General features: G+C 45.5%; 1 non-coding gene across 1 annotated transcript; it reads right to left on the bottom strand.

Annotated features, from left to right (window-relative positions):
- Window positions 1-1,714: 1,714 nt before the first annotated feature.
- trnaa-agc (transfer RNA alanine (anticodon AGC)) lies at window positions 1,715-1,786 on the bottom strand. The gene has a single exon. It is a non-coding gene; the product is annotated as a tRNA-Ala (tRNA).
- Between the last annotated feature and the right edge of the window lie 6,208 nt (window positions 1,787-7,994).

The following is a 7,994-nucleotide window of genomic DNA, read 5'->3' as shown; positions in this document are numbered from 1 at the left end:
TGTTTGTGTCCCACAACATTGTCTGGCAGACAGTTGACCTGTCAATCACACACAGAGTCCCGCCCCCACACAGCTGAGAAACGCAGCTCTGAGCAGCTGCCTCAGTCACACAGAAGATAGACGCGTTTCCTGGTTGGCGAGTGCAGACACAACTTCTCTGAGTGCAGGATTCACTTCTCTCATTGCTGTTTGTTCACTGTTGAGGTTTTATTCCTCCACCAACCTGCTTCTGTCTGGAAAGAAACAAATAACTGGAGTGCTGTACATCAAAAGACGTGGAGTTTGGACACGGACGAATGAAGTTTGGCTTTTTGTTTCTTCCATCAGATCAGAGCTGATAGGAAAAACAATCAGGTGGTTTCATTAAACCAGCAGTGAGCTGGACTTCAGCCCAGGTCCACAGTCCCACTGTCAGTTCACTTCAACATGAACGAACAAAATCCAACCCTCACCTGGCCTGGAAATAAATAACAATTACATAACAACTCCTTTATTTCTCTCCTGTTCAGGTCCAGTTGGACTCACTCATCTCTATTTGGTAGGATTTCACTTCATGAGTTCAGAAGCATCTTCACATGAGACGCTGGTTCCTCACATTGATTGATCGTTGAATTCTGTCTTTGATCTCTGAATTCTGTGTTTGATGTCTGAATTCTGTGTTTGATGTCTGAATTCTGTGTTTGATGTCTGAATTCTGTGTTTGATGTCTGAATTCTGTGTGATGTCTGAATTCTGTCTATGATCTCTGGGTTCTGTGCATTGATCTCCTGCTTCAGTCTTTGATCTCTGACTGATTCTAAACTCATCAAAGGATCACATCAGCATCTTGGTCCAGACTCCAGATGGTGGTTTTACCAAGTGCACCACAGTCCTTGTTGCTGTCTGCTGTTGGGTCACAGCAAAGTAAGGAAACAGCCTGACGGTCCTCAGGAGGAAATTCATCAGCCTCCAAATATGGAGGTGAATCTCGACCTGCTCATGTTGGCCATCCTTGATGAACTTGGGCGGTACTCTGGTGCAGGGATGAGGTCATGGAGCTGATCTGGGAGCAGTCCTGATATTAAATGGACAAAATGTGTCAACATCAAATAAAATTGTAAACCTGTTTGAAGTCTTATTTTGTGTCTGATGGCCATTTTTGAAATCACTAATGATTTTTTTGACTGAACGTCCTGGATCCTGTGGTGCCAGATGAGGAGACAACTTGAGTACAAAGTTGAAGAGGAGGGTTTTTGGAGGGGAGATGATTTTTGCAGTGTTCCAAGTCAATAAAATGTCATCATGTTTCAAAATGTCCTCACTAAGATGGTTATTAATCCCTCATTCTCAGCTGCTACAGCCTTTAAAGAAACCCTTTGACTGGTGGATCTAACAAAGATCAGATGTTGTCTCCTCTAGAACATCAACAGCTTAACGTTGTGGGCAGGACTCCTACCTGAGCAGGGAGACCCCAATGGACTTCTAGTCCTGATAGGGAGAGGGAGCCTCCTGGGTCGCGGAGTGGGGAACCTGATAGGGAGTGGGACGACCCGCCCATTGTGGGTGATTGACAGGGCAGGTTTGATCTATGTTTTCATTTTCAAAAGTAATTTTGAACATTTGTGGAAAGTTCGCCCACCTTGAACATGTAGAAGATGTCTTCTGATAGTGAATCGTCTGTTGTCACATTTAAGGATCACTTTAGCTGACAAGATGAAGGCTCCAAAGGACCAGCTGGAGATGCCAGGGATTGAACCCAGGGCCTCATACATGCTCAGCATGCGCTCTACCACTGAGCTACACCCCCTCTGTTAGAGTCACTGTTTAACTGGTGAATGAATTTCCAGTTGATTTTAGGAAACCTAGAAGTTCCTCAGGTGCCATCAATCTTAAGTCTCTCCTTCACTTTGTGTGTGGTTCAAAGTCAGTGGTTTCATCAGAGCTCAACAACAGAACAAGCTGAAGTCTTCTGGAGAACGAGGGCACCGATCCCACCACCTCTCACATGCTAAGCTAGCGCTCTACCATTGAGCTCCTTCCTCTGCTCAGCAACATAACAGATAATGCAGGTTGACCTTCAGGCTGCTGGGAGGTCAACACCTGAAATATTTCCAGGATTCTGTCGTGTTGGTAGAAACAGTTTGAGGAAAGAAAACCCTCAAACATGATGATGTCATTATTGAAGGCTTTACTGCTCCTAACCTTTGCTTGTTCTTCTGTGGTTGTGAGAGGTTCTGAGTGATGCATGGAAACTGAAGGTTTAGGCATCAGTTCAAAGTAGCAGGAGCTTAAGGGGACATTTCAGATTTGTTGAAGTTGAGTCCTACTGCCTTCTTGTTCATGACGATTGTGATGTCAGAGTTCTTGCTCAGAACGATCCATGCTGTTCCTCCTATTAGTTCTGGAAAGTTGGAGCAAAACGTCATGCAGGGTCACAGGGTCACGTGTTTTGTGTTATCAGCAGATTTAATCTATAGAGTGAGTGACGTGTGGTGTGTTTGTCAGCTTAAAGACCAAAGTTGTTGATGCACAAGAGAAGTACACACGTCAAAGCTGCTTCATTTTAATGAGTGAAACTGAAAATTGAGAAGAGTGACAACAAAAATGGAGACAAGAAGTCTTCTTCAAAACACACACACACACACTCTCTCACACACACTCTCACACACACACACACACACAAACACACACACACACACACTCACATAGTCATATACGTGCAGTCAAATGCCAGTAAATTCTGAGTATTTTTGAATCCATTTTCATTTCATTCTTTTCTTTATGTTGCCCCCTGCTGGACAATAGGTTTAAGGTTAATGTGGAAAAAAAGCAGACAATAAATACGACTGAACTATTATTGAAATGTCGGCGACTTCATTCGATCTGAAAGTTCATTGTTGACCAAACAGACACTGATACAACAGCCTTAAAGTCTACCTTCATCGGCTAAAGATGCCCCTGGATCATAAAGCACAGCTCGACTGCTGGCTAACATGCAGGCGTGGGCCCATCACTGAAATCAGCAGTCATGAAAAACTGTGCTAGGCCTCCAGAACCAAGCTTGAAGAGGTTTGACAACTGGACCCAGGAGAATTTTAACTGAAAACCCCTGCTCTGGAGGATCTGAGGGATGCATGACTGCCCTCTGTTGACCTGTTTAATACAGGAATATCTGAGAAGTACTGAGGACGGCAAAGGGTGCTGATTGGCCAGCAGCCCCACACAGGTCAAAGGTCACCCCCACGGCGGACCAGTTTATTATAATAGTCACGACACCATCCGTTACAGTTGGGTTGGGTTCAGGCTCTTCAGCCCTTCTTATTTTTCCGTGAGCTCCTCCAGCTGCTGGTCCGTCTCTCCCCTTTTCTTTCTCTTCTGCCTACTTTTTTGTTTCTTTGTTCTTTAACTTTAAACAGAACTTCTCCTCTCCCCCTTTTCACGGTCACAATACTGTTGCCCTCCCGTGAGCCTTGAATCTCCATCCTGACCAGTGGAGAGAAACCACCTTGTGCCTGAGAAGAGCATCGCGGATCCCAGTGGGAGCCACGGTCGTTGAGATGGAGGCTTGGTAGGCCGTCCCCCCACCAGTTCGTTGGAGAGGTTCCGTACATTGATGGGAACAATCCAGCTGAGAACGTGAGCAGGTCCTGTTGGTTGTCGTACTGTCACAGTAACAAAGACCAGTGCTTCATCTGTTCAGGCCTCAACTCCTGTCTCACTGCCAGCTCCACCTGACTCCTCAGACTCTGCTCAACCTCCATTCAGGAGTTTTCTTTGTTTGGAGGTCACTGACCCTTCATCCTGAACACCTTCTCACCTGCTACCTTTGCCGTCCACTTGAGTCTCAGATAAATCTTATGATTCATGTCTGATCCTCCATGTGCCTTCATTGCTTTACTGGTATTATTCCTCTGTCTTACGTGCTTCCTTGTTTGTATTCAATCCTCTTAAAATTCCAGGAAGTGTTTCAACTGGTTTTTATATTTGTATGTAAGCCTCTGACCCTCAAAGAACTCACTGACAAGCTGGAACCTGAGACTGAGCGTTTCTCATTGGACTCTAAATCACATCCAGCGGTGCCCTGAGTAACAACTGTGTTAGCATCCTAAAGCTACATCATCACCACCAGCTGATCAAGTCACTACTCTGTACACAAGTCACTGTAACCTAGCAAAGTTGAACCTAGAGGAAAAGTACAGTTGAAGCCAGATGCAAACAGATGTTGATGTTTACTCTGTAGTCCTGGCAGCAAGTGTCCTTGGAGACGTCACTCCAGACACTCGCAGAGCTGACAGAGATGGTTTGACACAACTCATGATGTTACTGCACTGCAACAGTAACGGACCATCGATGGCATCGTGGTGATGGAGGAGGACAAAGAATTCTGTCATCAAGTTTTGTTCATGTTTTGTAAATGTTCTTCTTGATCTCAGAATTTAGTCTTTGATGTCACAGTGCCAGAACGGACCAAACCTGCCTGTGTCAGAGGAAGCAGAATGACATCAGCATCAGGACATTCAGAGCCTTCAGAAACGTGGTGATGGTTTCACCAAAGAGGGACCAGTTCAGTAAATGTGGTCAGGCTTCTGAGAGTCTGGGTTCAAGATGGAGTTCAGGGTTTTAGCGACTCACAAAAACTGTTTGTGGCTCAGAAAGCAGAGGAGGGCTGATGAAGAGACCTCACAATGAGTGTCATCAAGGAGGACGAGGTAGTAGACATCACATGGGGGGGGTAGAGCAGCAAGAAGAGAGAGAGGAGGAACAACTTGATTGAATAAAACAAAGACAAACAATCAAAGAGAGTCAGAGCAGAGGGAGCGGCCCTGAGTCACAGTGAATGGTGGAGTCTGATGATCCATCATTCATCTCCTTTAAATGCTGTCAGGGAGGGAGAGCGGTCTGCTGGTGGTGGTGTTCATTCCTCAGTGGGAGCCTCTATGGTTGATGTTCTACTGCCCTCTGGTGGTGAGGCAGTGGGGATGCAGGTGATCTGCTGGTCTGGTTGAACGTGAGTGGACAGAAACCTTGTTGAGGTGACTGGGAGTTCCTGACTGTGGTGAGCTGCCTTGCTTCTCCTCAGGTCTTCATGGTGGCTTTCTGCTGGACTGTTGTTGAAGGGAACATGGCATCCTATCATTTTCAACTCTGACATCTGGACAGTGGACAGATGTGACATCATCATGGTCTCACTGCCTGCTTTGTTCATGGATCAATGGAACGTTGTGTTGGAACCTTTATTGTAGAACTGCTATGAGCTGAGAGCTCAGTGTTGTTGGAACAACGCAGCTCCACATGGGACTGATGTGATGAAGAGGTTTTTATTGAGCTGAAGCTGGAGAGCAACAATCAAAATGGAGCAGCAAACATAATGTCTGGTCTCTCTCTCTTCTCTTCCCCACCTCTCTGTCTCTTCTCCTCCCTCACCTCCATCTCTCTCCAGCCCTTTTTAGACAGAAAATGTGCCAAATTTGCCGTCTCGTCTGTGTGAAATGGAGGCGTAATATTCCTCTTTTTAAAAAGACACCCTTGGTGGGCATCAGCACTTGATGTGATGTGCAGCTCACACAACCTCAGTCATTGACAACGCAATGACTGAGGTTGGCAGAGCGGGGCAACAACAGACTCTTGAACTGAAACCCAAGATGGAAACCATCTCGGAGCAGTTGGCCGCTCTGCAAAGAGGAGAGTGATGTTGAAGACCAGAAATTTAACTTTACAATTTGGATTGGACTGAAAGAGAAGACAGATTGGAATGTGTGCTCCTCCGCCCAAACCCACAGCTTCCTTATCGGCTGCCCCATTGTTTATCCTCCAGGAGAACTCCTTCTGCCTTGGTGACGTAAATGGCGCGTACTATCCTCCCCTCCCCTTCCCCCGTGTGTTCCTGACCCCTGCCTCTGCCCTCTCCACCTCCCTTGGGGTGGCAGCGCCGACCTTGTAGTCTGGCTGCAGGCCTCACTCTCACTTGCCTCCATTGGGACAACGGACTGTTCAAGTTCAGCGTACATACACAACAAATGTATATGTGCTGTCGTTAATTCTGAAGTGTACCATTATTACGATTAAACTGTGCATTCAGGGAACATTAAAGTGGTTTCAATCGTATTCATCAGGTTGATTTCAGTTTGTAGACGTTAATGATAAATCTTCTATACAAACCAAAGTTAAACACGGTGTTCCTCAAGGTTCAGTGCTGGGGCCAATACTCTTCACTTTATGTATGCTTCCTTTAGGTCATATTACTGGGAAACAGTCCATAAATTTCCATTGTTACAAGATGATACTCAATTATATTTATCAATAAAGCTGGATGAAGGCCAGCAGTTGTCTAAAACTCCATGTATGAGTTCCATCTAGGCTGGACTTTTGTAATTCTTTATTATCAGGCTGCACCAACAAGTGATTAAAGACTTGACAGCTGCACATGTATTGACAGGAACCAGGAAGAGAAACCATCGTAACAATAACATACACTCATGTAAGATAGTCTGAAGACACTCAAAGATAATTCAGTGTTTGATCAGTGATCAATACGTCAATACAAAGATCAGTAAGTGGTACCAGGTGGATCTTTCCATGGTGACCTCAGAGAAAATAAGCTCAGCCCCCTCACCGTCATATCCAATGATGGCTCCATTATGTCAGGTTAACTGAGTTCATTTCCTGCTGCATTATCTGAAAAACGCTTTCTAAAACCAGAACCTCCAAGTTGGGTCTGAACGACCATGATAAATTGCATTATCTACTCAGTTTGAGTCACACCAACACAGAATGGACAAAGGACATTTTTCTGTTGTGTTGTTTCATGTTTTCCTGATCTGGGAAGCTTTTGCAAGACAAATGTCTCTCAAGTGTGTGTTCTCCTCATGAGTGTGTTTACATGCAGGCTTCCTCTTGTGACAACTGATGTCATTGGAAACCATCTTGAGGACATTTGGAGAAAGTTCAATCTTTTAGCTGCAGGTACAGTGACTTACAACACTGCAACAACAACAAAAACACCCCTCCACAAACACTCTTGTCCAACATTTGTGCCCAAATTTTCTCCTCATGAGGCATCAAATCACTACAAAAACTGCCATTAAGTTGATCTGGTTGGGCACTGGTATTTGTTCTTGCTGCATCATCGTCCAGCCTCCAACCAGAGGTCCCTCAGTTATCATGGAGCCACAGGTGGAGTCTGGATTCTTTTCTAGAATGAGACGGCAATGACAGTCCTGCAGAGTGACATCACTGACATGAATGGATGACTTCAGTCACATGACTGGATGACTTCAGTCACATGACTGGATGACAGTGTAGATGCCAATAAAGAGGTTGGGGAAATCGTCTCTGAGAATCCAGCTTGAACCCACGCCCTCCTTGTCCTTCAAAAACCCAAACAGCGACCATCAGTCTCCCTCCAATCCTGTACTTGGTTCAATGTTGCTGTTCCATTTTGCAGCAGCAGGTGTCGCTGTGATACCAGGTTCAGTTCAAGATTCCCAACTCAAGCTCATGTTGGTGACCTCAGTGGCAGGTAAAATGGTGCTTCAGTGGATCATGTGATCAACTCATGTGTGTCCTCAGTGCTCCACAGGTCTGTCAAATGTTCTGTAAAATAGTTGGACCCAGCAGAGCTGCTAGATCAGGAGTTGATGGAGTCGTTGCAGATACCAGGGTCCAGTTCCATCCTCACTACCCCTGGTGACCATGTCAAAGTGTCCTTGAGTGAGACACTGAACCCCCAAATACTTCTGATGAGTAGATTGGCTCCTTGCATGGCAGCCTTCAGCATCAGTGTGTGACTGTGTGTGAATGAGAGGACATTGTTCAGCTCCTTGAGTGCTGCTGAGGTAGAAAGGCTCTGTACAAACTGAGTCCTTTTACCATTTCTTTCCTGCTTCTAGCAGCGCTGTTGTCACTTCCTGTGACCGTGGAGGAAAGGGGTCCCCCTTCAGAATAAGTTTGATATCATGATGTTACTTCCTCTTCAACATGCCTTTAGCAGACCAACTCAGAGAGCAGCACAGTGA

The sequence above is a fragment of the Aulostomus chinensis genome, chromosome 1, assembly GCF_037954235.1.
Source record: "Aulostomus chinensis isolate RoL2024-O1b breed Wild chromosome 1, RoL_Achi_v1.0, whole genome shotgun sequence".
Taxonomy (NCBI): domain Eukaryota; kingdom Metazoa; phylum Chordata; class Actinopteri; order Syngnathiformes; family Aulostomidae; genus Aulostomus; species Aulostomus chinensis.
The sequence above is the reverse complement of the archived record's forward strand: the minus strand, read 5'-3'. Positions and strand labels throughout refer to the sequence as shown.